We start from the raw sequence: 10,213 nt of genomic DNA, 5'->3' as shown, positions 1-10,213 counted from the left end.
TCAAAAGCAGAAAGAGAGGGATTTATTTCCACATACTCTCATGACATCTTTTATCCTTCTGTCTATACGTTAGTAGTTTTCATCACCCTGTTATCTTAGGGCATGATCCCTGTCCATAGCACTGAACACCCCTGAGGTGCAGACGGTTTTTAGTCTTCAGTGATTACATTGGGAGCCACCAACCCTGCACTGATGGCAGCTCTGCCAGGTCTAGCCACAGTGTCCCAAATACTGTCAGCAGCTATCACCAAATATATCTTTCTGCATTTGCTTATGTAAAGCAAGATATGGAGCTGATCTAGGTGGGAGAAAATAGTAACATATCCTGAACTAAAGACGTTCCTGAACTCCAGAATTCATAGGGATTGAATGAGACTTGTAAGATCAAATTATGCCTCTCTTCTTCCTAAAAAGAACAGTGAATCTTGAAAACTTGTGGCATTTTTACTGATTAAGACAAGCACAACACAAATCTTCTTTTTACAGATAAGGCCTTGGAGTTATCTCCTTCCTGCTGGGTCAATACTCATAGAGACATTAGACTTGATTTGGTTTACAGTGGTGCTTCACATTTCATAGTGGATTCTCCATCCCTCATCCACAAAAGTGACAATGAGCAACTACATCCCAAGTCACAAGGGAAAAGATGATGAATGTTAAAGGAATCTATTGGAATTATGCTGCATTACAGAGTAAGGGAGAAATGCTTCCAATGTCATTAAATTTCTCATTTGTCTGGTGCATTTGTCTAGATCATAAGAATCACATCAGGGGGAAAAAAGACAAACAAAAACATCTACACAAAATCAATAGAAAAAGAGGAAGGAAAAACTGATAAAATTTACACTACCCAAGAGCTAAGAGCACTCAAGATGGCAAGTCTGACATCTTCTTTTTCTTCCACTTTTAAGTGTAGGTTAGGGCAAGTAATGAAATTTTATACTTATTGCAAAGAATGACAAAGATGGGAAATAAATATATTTTAAAAAGGAAAGAAACAATCACGGGGTCTATGGGATAATGTTAGAAAAAAAACATGAAAAGGGCATTCCCCTGCCAGTTGTCAGAAACATAAGGGCACCTAGTACAGCCTTCATCTATAATGGCTCAGATCTGTATCATTAGGAGACAGCTCCAGAGGTTTGAAGCCTGATTTATGATTTTCAGACTGCCAGCTGTGACATAACTCACTGGGCAGCAAGACTGAGGTCAATATACGTTTAAGTAAAAAGGTTTTTCGTAAGCCTGTGGGGTCAATCAGGAAAAGCTGCCATTATTGCATGGGAGGGAAGACGGGGAGAACGGATGGTCTGGCAGGGAGAGAAGTGACCAAGCAGTCAATTTCTGTTAAGTAACTAAGGCTGTTTTATTGCTAAACAGCAGTCTAGCAATAAAGCACGTCCTGGAGCGTCTGAGCCAAAGGACCTGCATCTCTTGGAAAGAAATATTCTACCAGTTCCTCTAATCCTTATTCCCTGTTATCCTCTAAGAAACTTCTTCTCAAGCACAGTTAGGACTCACATTCAAAGGCTTCTTTCAGAAAGACAATTCAGAAAATATCTAAGCTACTTGGACAGACTTAATTTCAAGCAACCTAAGGTCCCTGTGCATGAGGAGCACATTACAGGCCCTGCCCATGGTCTGCACCATGGCTTCATCACCCTCTCCAACTTGAAAAGTAAGGACTTCCATAAACAGACGTTCCAGAAAAATTTTATTTGCACCTATCTTGAAGCCACAATGATACTGTTTATATTAAGAGCAAATGCTCTTACTTAGTAAGCACCTATATAATCATATTTAGGCTGTAATATTCTTTGTGGACTGCTCTGTAGCAAAAAATCATGGCACCAACATCAACTGATGTAGCTTGTGTCTGCTCCTTGAAGGAGAGTGCTCTCTGGTACAGAAGGGATGAGTCAAATGTTCCCTGGCCAAACCTGAAACCTACAACGTGCATTTCTGATCCTGGTATCTGGGGTCGATCCTTATTTCCTTAGAAATCTATGGCATTAACTGCATATGCTCAGGTTGCCAAGAAGAGATCTGGTCATTAAAGCCAAACTTAGGAGACTGAGCTGGAGTCTCTGCTCTTCTGTCTGCAGCAGTCCAAAGGAAGAGAACCCTTTGCTTTATCTGGCAATTGTCTAGAGGAATAGGGCATGGGACACAGAGGGAAAAATGCCCTGTTGGAGTACAAAGGGGTGGGAGAGGTCAACAAAGTTAAGCAATAGCTTAATAGCTTTGATAGCTTTTACTACTTGAACAGTAATGCCTTTAGAAGACTTGAAAAACAATAATCCAGACCAATGTATTTATAGGATGTCTATGAACAGAGAAAGCACAGAAATCACCTTCCTGTAGACTGCCTACTCGAAGATCTGGTAGTTGGAATAGTCCAGCAGGCTCTGGGTAACATCTTAACTGGCTGCCTTCACAAAAAAAAAGCCTGGGAAGCTGCTCACCAGCCAAGCTGGCTTGGGAAGCAGTGTTACTCATCAAGATTGCACTAGTGCTGTTCCAGAGAGTACGGACATGGCCACAGAGTCCAGCTTGGTTTGGCACAAGGAGGTGGCTGCATAAACAGTGGTTAGAATCAGATCCAAAACCAAGCCCATTTCTCCCACAAGTGAAGATGGCACGACACAAAAGAGACAGGCCGCCATGGGCAGGGACCCAAGGCAGGGCGTAACAAAATTAAGTTTCATTTCTAAGGCCAGGCTATGACTGCTGACAGGGCTGGCACGTCCTAAGAAGGCACTAAAAAGGAAGTCCAGGTTTCACCCATGAGCAGAAGTATATATATTATGACTTTTCAATTCTAATGCAAGACCTCACTCTGACTCACCACACGAGCCGCTTACTGTTCACACTCAGTTTCAAATTTACTTTCCAGCTTGCTGGAGGGAAAGCATGTTGGCAATCATTTCTTTTCCTTCTTCAGCTGCACGAATCTATTGCTTTACAGTACAGAACTAGCTTTTTTTTGCCATGCTTGGAGGGTTATCTGCTGTGTGTAGGACTGAGAGCATCTTCAAGAAAACCCCTTGCTGCCCACATTCTCCTGAGACTCTGTTGTTTCTGTTCCAGGTAGCTGGGTCATCTGCGTTACAAAAAAAAGTGTGAAAGCAATGCTTTCCTAAAACTGCTACATATGGAAGAAAATATGATAGCACATCAATTTCATACATAAACTCTCTCAAGAAACAGGTATGAGTTGTTGGTCGAGGCATCTGCTTTGAATAACTGGAATGTAAAGCAGCATACGGGGCTTCAGAAGCACTCAATTTCAGCGTGGGACTCAGGAACACAGTTCTTGCACATCTACAGTTGAAGATTAGATACACTTATCATCTCCGGGCTGAGTACTTTCACTGCGTAGCACTTCAGATGAATTTTTGAGAACCTTGGCTGCAAGGTGCATGCAAGATTCAAGTATTCCCCTCATTATTATTGCAGGGGCCGTAAATGGCAAAAGCAGCTCATGCTTTCTTCTGGTTTCTAACTTGCGGGAAAGCTCGTTATCAGCAGGGCATCCTTGAAACAGCAACCAAGAGCATTAACTTTTAATATTTAATGTATTCCTCAGGCTCTGGGAGAGCAATGTGAGAAATATCCCGTAAAAATCTATTAGTGTTAATAAAATACCACCCAACAGGTTGTCCATTATCAGCAATTAAAGTTTTCAAAGCAGGTCAGATAACTCCTTGGAATGATTTGTGCGGCTTTACATCCGTTCTTCTCTCTCTTTTTATTTTTTTACTTTAGTTATTAAACTTTCTCAACTCTTTTTTCCTCCCTCCCACAGCACCGACTGAGCCCTAACCAGTGAATTATAGCACTAATGAGGTGTTTATACTCTCTGCCCATCAATCACAGATGTGTGTGAGTGAAAGCGCCAGCCGATAGTCGGGAAGTGCTGCAGCCTTTGCTGCAGCCAACAGAATATTAGACTGCAGCTAGATAAATCCCCTGCTCTCTCTGTTGCTCGTACTACAGTGCAAGAGCACATACAGTCCATCTGATTTTCCAGCAGTGTAAAAACAAGGACATCGCTGTAGCTCACATCTTCAGCCTCTTTCTGCCCTGTTTGCCTCACTTCAACCCTTAACCAGAGCATTACTTGCCTGCAAAGTGAGAGCCCCAACCACTGAAGGGGCAGATAATGTAGCGCTGAGCTAAGGCAACAGGTGCCCCTGCTGCTCTGACCCTGCAGGTCCCACTGCTGGCACCCCGTCCTACTGCAGCACCCTCAGGGCCCAACTCCCAGAGCATAATTACAAAGCAGTTAATTTGAGATTTGTGTATCCTTAAAAATAAATTTGAAAACAAAATAAACCAAAATGCACTTGGGCTTTTAATAGTGAGGCTTTAGCTTTCTCACTGGTAATGAATTCATCTTAAAGAAAATCAAAGCAAATCTAGATGAATAAATATCCATGTTTATACCTTTATGCCTCTAATACCTCTACACCTACACAAACGCAGTAATAAAATGAAGTCTCTGTGGCCACAATTTAGCATAGACTGGCAGCTATGGGAAGAACTCCAATATGGTGTTCAGGTAGAATTCCTCAAGGTCTGTTCACCTTGAAGGTCACAGAATAAGACAGCAGGCTTCGGGCTGATGCCCCCCAGCCCTGCACAAGAGTAGAAGGGTCTCCAATGTGATCTTTAAGAAGGGGAGCTGTGAGCAAGCAGAGTTAAGGGGACTGAAATCATAAAGCAGCTGCTTCTGTTTTGATTTGAGAGTGGGATCCTCACAAGCATCCCCACATGAATGGATACACGGGAGCACATTCTGGGGGACCCTAAGCAGTGTGCACAGCGCTGGCAGCCCCCCTCCTGGGAGTTGTGGTTTAAACCTCACATCAGGGTGGGGTTCTTCCCCATCCTATTGAATGATTGGTATGGAGGGCTTCCATATTATCCTGAAAGAAAGCTATGTTTTCACTGGGATGTGGTTGATCTCTGTGGTGCTTTTTTGGAGCAGTATCCCCCCACCCTTGGATTTCACATAATAGCAACAACTCATCCCATCACCCCTACTTCCCACCATATTTATCTCACAGGATCCTGTTCTATCTTTTTCATTTTAAGCTCCTCTTAGCTTTTGCTCCCTCCACACAGCCCAGGTGCCCATACTGTGGGCAGTTCCCTGGGTGCTTCTTTGCTCCCCTTGCCCTGCAGCTGTTTGCCCATCGCCTGTTGTCCTTCTGGGGACATCTTGCTCCATTTGGGATGGAGGTTTCTTGCTTTCCCCCCGGTTCATGGCTAGGGCAGAGGTTTCTAATTCTTTTCAACCTGTAACCTCCGAGCATTTCTCTAAGGACATTACAGTTCCTTGTGCAGCCAACTGCCAAAAATCATGCTCTCTGTAGCTACTTGAGACAAACTCCCAGTTAAGCCTGCCAGGATCAGCTTGTTGATAGTACAAACTTAATGACATTTTCCAATGGGAATAATAGCCCAGCTACAGGGACAGAACCCCATGGAAACCTGCTGCAGACTCTTGGGGGGTATTTACCCCACATTCGGGGGCAGCTCACCTTCTGGCAACATCTGTCAGCACACTGCTCAACAACATTGACAACTTCACCCTACAGCCAAACTGCTTCTAGTGCTCAAACAAACACATCTGAATGTAGCTTGGGTGCCTCCCCCTCCCACTCTGTCTGCTGTACAGGCTGCTGAATTAGGAATTGGTAGGGATGAGAAGGGTGGGGAGGGAGACAAGCAGACACTGGGTTTTGTGGTAAGCAGTGGGGAGGGGGACTTGGCAGCTCAGCATAGCAGGGCAGGAAGTCTTAATGCTTGGAGCCAGTTGACTAACCTCGCTGATGACCTTCCATCATAGGCGCCAGTGCTCTCACACAGAGGAAAAAAAATAACAGAAGGAAAGAAAGGAACAGAGGCTGAGAGAACATGGTGCAAGAAAGCAGCGCAGTGCACAGATGAAAGGTACTTTGTGCTCTGGTCACCTGCAAGTATGGGGGAACACTAGGAAGGGGGACAGCAGATTTCCCTCCTGGGTGCACCTTACAGATTTAATTTCTGTGAAGAGTTAAGTTTATATTCATGCACCAAAGCAAGTGGGTGGATTTTCTCAAGAACTTGGCATGTTGAGAAAATGTGGCTTTCAGTGTCCCAAGGGCTACATGTAAATCATGGGGTAGGTGTGTTGTACAGCCTCAGCCTTGAATCACTCAGCCTGGTGACAGGACCAGAGCACACACTGCAGCTCCCTGACTCACATGCCCAGGATTCCTTCCTGTGGAAACCAAAGCGTGGGAGGGGAGAAAACAGAAATGGTGCATGGACACATCTTGCATGTGGGAAGAGAGGAGACAGTCTTTGACACAAGAGTTGGGAAACACTGAGTATCCCACAGTTCCGCTAAAGCCCCAGGGAGCCACTGGGTGAGAAGTTCCCCTAAGAACTCAAGTTCTATAAATCTTGTCCTCTTCTGACATTCCAGACAACAACAAAACAGAGAGAGCAGGGATGCCCTACTCCACAAATGCAACAATCTCTCTGTATACATTTCACATATTCTTTCTGTTTCTGAAACAGAGCACTCAAAATATAATTTGTCCCTGAAATATTTTATATATATATTTTTCCCCCTTAGTCCCATGTAATGAAATGTATAAAAAGAATTTAGCAAATCATTTTATTTCATCATAGGTATGCAGTCACCTCTAAGGAGGAATAATTTATCTGCTTAGCAACAAAACAACCTCTAGACTGGAAAAATACATACAAGCATTGATGGTGTCTGTGAATGCTCTGAGACAATGTGTGCAAACACATGTAAGAGAGCCCAGGAGCTCTCTGGTGGATCCACCTACCCACCCACCTGTCTGCAGAGCAATCCACCTTGTAGCAGCATCAGCAGAGAGGAACGTGCCTCCATGCACACTGCAGAGCCTGGGAAAGAGGGAGGAGAGCGTGGGCAGTACAGTAGTTTATGGGTAGGAATTCCATCTTTAGGACAATACCAGCAGTCAGCTGAAAATCATTAAGATTGGTCACTTGAGTACTTTTGCAATCCATGCCATAGACATGAGTCTGAGGCAACCATGCTGCAGAGTGACTCATGTGGGGAGCATGTGAAGATCATGCATGCAGAATGGTTCATACAACAGAGCCAGATGTGTAAGGTTTAGAACAAACAATTAAGGTCACCCTTACATACATCACAAGTGACAGTGGCACTGGTACATTCCATATCCATTTTTCTTGCATTATAGTCAGGATGGTAAAACACTCACCCTCCAATGGCAACAAAGATCTTTTGGGCAATGCCCAGGAATTCATATGTTGGGTTTACACCAGGAAAGCTAGGGAGAAACAACCAGATCACTGCCAAAGCTGCATTGCCACAGCAGTGGGTAAGTATGGAGCCAGCTGGGGCAAGCTGGAGTGAAGGTCATCAATCTGTATAAGTTCTGTGAGCAACAGTGAGTTTCCTCTCCCTGTTGTATTAGACAATATGGAAATGAGAGCTGGGATGGGAGCAGGGAGAAGAGAATGAGGGGAAAGTCACGCATGGTAATGTTAAGCCTCAAAAAGGTAGGAATTCGATCCCAGCTAACAATTTAATTTCACTTTACATTTAGTGGATAAAAAAAACCCTCTCTCATCTTGAATTAGGTGGGATATACATTCAACCCAAATACTCTGCTTAAGACTAAAACAAGTTGAGATGCATCCTGTCCTAGATGTCCTATTGAGATCGTATTGACAAAGCCAGGAAGAGACCCCAGGATGTTCCCATCCTCCTCAGGCCCTGCCATACTATATTCTGTTTTTGCTGCTTTTTCTCAAGCTGATCTTAACCCAGTGCCCTGAGAAAGCCAGTCATCCTGCAAGTGGTGAAGACTACCCTGCAGAAATAAAGGCAGGAGCTGGGGGAACACAGGGATGAGAAGTGGTTGGTTATTTCAAACAGCCCATGCATGAGGCGAGGACAGTTTTCTCTTTGAAAAGCCTCTTTGACATGTTTCTAAGACAGATGAATTACTGGGCCCTGGTGATCCTCCAAGGACAGCAGAGCTTTCTTCCCAGCTTCCTGTTGCTAACAGGCACAAGAGCTTCAATCCTGAATCCCATCTCTCCTCCACCTTCATGTGCTCTCTGCACCCCAGTGCACACACAGACCAATGGCAAGCAAAGCTTGTCCATCCGGGGATGGAAAACAAAGGCAGCTGCCAGCAGACAGAGTTGCCATCAGTTCCTGAGTGCCAGGGAGGTGCAATTCACCTCCCCTGTGCCAGGTTACACCAACTCTACTGTCTGTGACATCCCTGGCCTTGCTCAACAGCTTCCAGCAAACTGCACAGACTTGCACTGATACAATTAGTCTGCCTCAGTTCTGGAAAAGGAGAACTGCATTGAAATCCTACCTCTTGCGATGCTCACAACATCCCTCTTTTCCTCCTTTCTTCATGTTTATTTCTGCAATCCTTTTCTCCCCCTTTTATTTTTCCACCTCTTCCCCCTATTAATGGGGGAAAACACAAGAAAGAAAACACAGACAGCCAAAAGCTCATTAACATACTTGACCTTTCTGAAGAAAATTAATTCCAAATTCGCACATACCGGCTGTATTGCTTGGTTTTGTCACAACAGTGGCATCATTAGAGAGGAGAAGAGATGGCTCAAGGGGACGGGATGTCTGCCACCTCAATGGAACTTGCACCGAGTTACTGAGTGCTGGCACAAATAAAGCAATGACATGGGCCATTCTGTCAGCTTTTCACATGAAATTAATCTTCGTTTCGTTGGCTGTGTAAATTTTTATCACCATGGAGTAGGGGGTGATGAATATACCAAAGCATCCTGACAGCTATGGCCTGAAAACTCGAGATTGTCTCAGCATCTTAACCGCAGTGGTGCTGGAACAATTCTCTTCCCCTAATGTTCTCCCCGTGTGTGCACGCGTGTGTGTGCCTGAGTGCGGGTGTGCGTGGCTGTCGGTCTGTGTGAGCGAGCTGCTGACACTCTCCTTCGATTCAAATGTGCTGCGGTCTGGGAAATGCTTGGGGTTTGGATTTCCTGGCTCGAGGGCAATGGCAAACAAATTACTGCTTCTCTCTCACTCTGAGTCCCAGTCCAAAAGCCAGTGTGGATCCCAGCATGCTTTGCTGGAGTTGGCAGGATTTCCTAACAGATGAACAAAAAGAGCAGCTTTGCCTTCTCCTACGGCTCTACAGCTTGTTGGTGCTGCTGCTTGTACAGCGTGTGTCATGTCACAGCCCAGGTGGAGGCGTGACATTGTTTGCTGCTAGCAAGGATGTGAGAACACACACCTCAGCACTGCCTCATCCTCAGCTCCAGAACAAACACTGCTGGGTCACTGACACGCACACTCAGCCCCTCTCATTGCACACTCACCCTGACACACAGGGTAAGCACAGACCACCCTCACTGTACACTCAGCTCTATGCACACATACAGGCCCAACTTCACCATTCCCCCTGCACCCAAGCTGTCAGTCAGAGGCAACAAGCTAAGCAGGAACTGTGCTACTGACACTTCTGGCTTCACCCAGAAGTCAAGATTTGGTTCCGGGATCAAAGAATCACAGAATGGCCTGGACTGAAAAGGACCTCAAAGATCATCTAGTTCCCATCCCTGAGCTATGTGCAGGGTTGCCAATCAGCAGAACAGGCTGCCCAGAGCCACATCCAGCCTGGCCCTGAATGCCTGAAGGGATGGGGCATCCACAGCCTCCTCCACATCAAAATACAGACAGATAGATGCCCACTTTCTTGTTCATTTGAAGATATCCCAATAAATAAAAATAATAATAATAAAATAATAATTATCAGTGTCTTAAAAGTAAACATAGGTGGAAACTCATAACTAAAAATAGCAGTTGACCTCTATTGTTATCATTACAACAATTTTTGCACTTGAGTAAATCTGTAATGGGAACCAGAGCTGAGCCTCTCTGAAACTGAGCCACAGGTAGCTAAAAATAAGATCTATATAAGTACATATCCACACACATATGATTCACGTCTGTACATTTTCTCAGGTCACTGCTGCACAAACCTCTGGTCAACCACCATTATCACAGGTACTCCTACACTGCTGTCCCTTGCAGTGGGAAGAGTTAAAATAAATAAATAGATAAATAAATAAATAATCAAAGCCACTTTAGCTTGCTGTTCTTACGTCATCTGTGGCAACCACATTCCTGTCC

Source organism: Coturnix japonica, chromosome 15 (genome assembly GCF_001577835.2).
Source record: "Coturnix japonica isolate 7356 chromosome 15, Coturnix japonica 2.1, whole genome shotgun sequence".
Classification (NCBI taxonomy): domain Eukaryota; kingdom Metazoa; phylum Chordata; class Aves; order Galliformes; family Phasianidae; genus Coturnix; species Coturnix japonica.
The sequence above is the reverse complement of the archived record's forward strand: the minus strand, read 5'-3'. Positions refer to the sequence as shown.